The following is a 4178-nucleotide window of genomic DNA, read 5'->3' on the forward strand; positions in this document are numbered from 1 at the left end:
CCTCCCTGTTTTTCTCTTTTACTATATAAAAATGAAAGCTTAGAAAAACAACTCACTATCATTAAAATTGCCTGTTTCCTTTGAAACTGGTTGATTACAGTTTTTTGGGTCAAGGCTATTCACAGTTCTTTTGCTACATAGCTTTTACTTTGAAAGTTTGAAAGTTTGGAAGAAATGTCAAATTAAATAATGCTTTATCTGAAACATTAAAACCAGCAAAAAAAGAAGACTACTACTTTGTGTTAAATGTGTAAATAACTTGCACTTTTGTTTTTACTGAGTTTTAGCCAGTTCTGTTAGGAGCAGTGCAGAAGGGATCAAGAGAAAAGAGGTTTTCAGCTAGTGTGCAGAGTCTACCTTATTAAATCTGCTGGTGAAAGAAAGTGTTGACACTCATTGTCTTTTTTTACCCTTTCTCCTAAGTCCCTCTGTGTCAAATGCACCCTTCCTTCAAAAGCCTCGAGTCCAGGCGTCCTCTCTCCCTCCCCCTCCTAGCTCTATCTTTCTCTCTGTGTGCCTCAGCTCACGTACACACCCTCCTGGAAGGGCATTGTTTGCACAGAGTACCAATGTAGAGCTTTTCAAACACCCTTTACCTCTGCTGAGTTCATCTCAGTCTAGGCTCCAAGGTCAAAAGCGGGATTTTCTGCTTGTATCACACTATTTCAGTTCAAGCCAATAGCACAAAACGCCATAATTATCATTGTTTTGTGAGATTAAATTCTGCCCCTATCCTAGTTGTGGGTACATTTTCAAAAATCTCTGATGGCCTTTTAAGTCTGTTTTGTGTAGTTTTTTTTCTCTTGTTTTAGACGCTGGTGCAATAATCTCTGCAGTTTCATTATGTTCTGCTCGAATCGTGTCCTAGCTGATTAATCAGCTGACTGGCATTATGCCTAGCACACTAAAAAGACAGAAATACAAAGGAAAGGGAGATAACTAATAACCGTGCCTCCAGTGTCACCCCTCAGTGTGACAGGGGTTTTGTTTGCCTGCAGGGCTAACTAACCAGTGGTGTAACTGCTAAATTGTAACTGACATTGCATTAATATGAGAAGCTTGGCTGTCACTGTTCTTCTCTTTTAGCTTTTTGTGTGTATAGAATATTTAATTTAGTTCATACCTATTCTATCCATTTTAGGTCAGTTTTATTTTATTGCTTTAAGAAAAAGTCTTAGTTAGAACCTGTACTTTCTCCTCAAACCTCTCATAGATTTATTGTCAGAAATTGTGAGTCAGGTCAGGTTAGGTCAGTATGAAAGCTAAAGTCTGTGACTGTAGTGTGTGAGAGGACTGATGGGAGCGTGTTGGCCACAAACCAAAGCACTCACTTGATTGGATGGGCTGTGCAGTGGAGAACAGACACCAATGTGGATAAAGAGAAATCTGGGGGGTGGTGACAGGGATACTCGTGGCGGGGGGGTTTAATTCGTGTGTAATCAGACAGGTGTGTCTGATGGTGGAGCTGTAGTCTTGACTTGTGTCATGTGCATATTGCCCAAGCTGAACTAGTAGCTGTTGCTTTAATTGGCACTAAGCCTTTGCCCTCTGGCCAACATGTTTTATTGACTGCAATAACTTGGCCGAGGTATCAAATGTCCTTTTGTTGCCTCCTGGGTAAACTAGGAAGCCTTTATCTGTGACTTCAATTAATGAGAGGGGCATTATTTCAAAATAATGCAGGACTAAATATAAGCTACTTGAGCTCTGTGAGAATATTTCCAATATCGATAAACACACAGTTAAAAATGTTTTTGTGGAAATTTTCCCACAGCAGCTAGAGTGACTCAGACAAGACGGATAAGGTGAGATGATGTAGTATCTATAAAGATAATGACTGGAACACAGAGTAATAAAACACGTTTTTAGCATAGTGCTTCAAATAATGGTTTTAACATAATTCATCTCTTTATCAGCACACTGAACACTGTATGTCGTCAATATTGTTTCTTCTATGTAATTCATAATCTGTAGCATGTACTAGCTCTTGGTTTAAGTCATACTAAAGTGGTGTAATTTTAGGTTGTTCCTGATCATTGTGAAGCTTCAGGCAGTGGTAACTTTATCTTTGTGACCCTACAACATCAGCAAGGCACTGATTTGCAAAGAAAACCAGCTCGGTGTGTACCAGCTTATCTGTTTTTTTATGCTATGTAATGTCACATGCTATGTAGTGCTAGTTTTTGTTGTTGTTTTTTGGTAAACTTAATTATTTAAATAAGGAAAGATATTTATACTACACCACGTTAGGGTTGCAAAGGGGCGGAAAATTTCCGGTAAATTTCCGAAAAGTTTCCGGTAAATTTCCATGGTAAGTTCAGCTTGGGAATTTTGGAAATATTCCATATTGGAAACTTTCCATGGAAATAATGGGAATTATGGAAATTAATGGGAATTTAGGAGAACTAACTGGGAATATATTATTTCCAAGCATAAATATAAACAGAAATCATAAGAAAACCTCCATGCAAAATGTTTTCAACAGATATTTCAACAGATTTATTTGTAAGTACAGTAGAATAGAACACGTTTCAATAACTTGTTTCATGGATGAATAAAAACAGAAATGTTGAGTTCAATATTACCATCCCCTAACCCCGCTCATTCAAAAATGCCCCCTGTCCAAAAATCTCCACAAAGTCCCATTCAAAAGGTTAAATGAAAAATGCCACTTATCCTCCAAAACGTCCCATTAAACATGCAAATCTTCCTTCAAGCAATCCTCTTTTCTCATTTTTGCTCAGTCAATAGACTCTTCCTGGACCTCATCATCATCCAACAACATGTCCACTTCCTCAGCATCCAATTCTGAGTCTTCCTCTTCAGTGTCACTTTCCAGCCTTGTTGAGGATGGCTCTGTGTCAGGCTCAAAGAGCCGTAGGTTTGCCCGAATGCCGACCAGCTTTTCCACTCTCACATTTGTGAGCCTGTTGCGAACCTTTGTGTGGGTGTTCCCAAACAGTGACCAGTTGCGCTCGGAGGCGGCTGATGATGGTGGGATTTGGAGGAGGATGGAGGCTACAGGTGCAAGGGCCTCAGATTCACATAGTCCCTTCCACCAGGTGGCTGCAGATATGTGCTGGCATGACTGCCATATTCCATCCCCTTTCCAAAGGCCTTGCTTTGTTCGATACTTTGCCAAACTGCCTAGAACTTTGCCTTTATCGAGACCCAGGTGGTCAGACATGGCTGTAATGACCACATAGGCACCGTTGATCTCTTCCCCAGAAAGTATGCCCTTGTCATATTTGGGGTCCAGCATGTATGCTGCTGCATGCACTGGCTTCATGCAGAACTCCCTCCGCTGTTCCAATGACTTGACCACAGCCGTTTCCTCTGCTTTCAGTAGTAGGGAAGTGGGCAGAATTGTCTGGATTTCTTCTTTGAGTTCTGCAAAAAGGCACTGGACATCTGACAAGATGGCACCATCCCCCTCTATCTTCGCTATTGCTGCTGCAATAGGTTTGAGGATTTTCTGACTGCTAGATACTCTTTCCCAGAACACATAATCCAAGATGACCCTTTTGATGTCACTGTCGATGCCTACAGACTGGGATATGGCCATCTCTTGCAGAGACTCCTTTCCCTCCAGAAGGCTGTCAAACATGATAACAACACCACCCCATCGCGTTATGCTGGGAAGCTTCAGTGTAGTACTCTTGTTCTTTTCCTTTTGCTTTGACAGAAATGTAGCGGAAGTTACTTGTTTGCCTTTAACATATTTCAGAACTTGCTTCGCTCTCTTATTCAGAGTGTCCATTGTTTTTAGTGCCATTATGTCTTTTAGGAGAAGATTTAGTGTATGGGCAGCACAGCCAATAGTAGTTATATGAGGGTAGGTCTCCTCCACATGTGCCCAGGCAACCTTCATGTTGGCTGCGTTGTCAGTGACCAGTGCAAAAACCTTATCTGGTCCAAGGTCATTGATGATCACTTTTAGCTCATCTGCAATGTATTGGCCTGTGTGTCTGTTTTCCTTTGTGTCTACACTCTTGTAGAACACAGGCTGAGGAGTGGTGATTATGTAGTTAATAATTCCTTGTCCCCTGATATTGGACCATCCATCAGAGATGACTGAAATACAGTCAGCTTGGTCAATGGTCTGTTTCACCTTTGCTTGAACTCAACTGAACTCTTCATCCAGTAGATGAGTAGACAATGCATGTCTGGTTGGGGGA

This window comes from Pelmatolapia mariae, linkage group LG6 (assembly GCF_036321145.2).
Source record: "Pelmatolapia mariae isolate MD_Pm_ZW linkage group LG6, Pm_UMD_F_2, whole genome shotgun sequence".
Classification (NCBI taxonomy): Eukaryota; Metazoa; Chordata; class Actinopteri; order Cichliformes; family Cichlidae; genus Pelmatolapia; species Pelmatolapia mariae.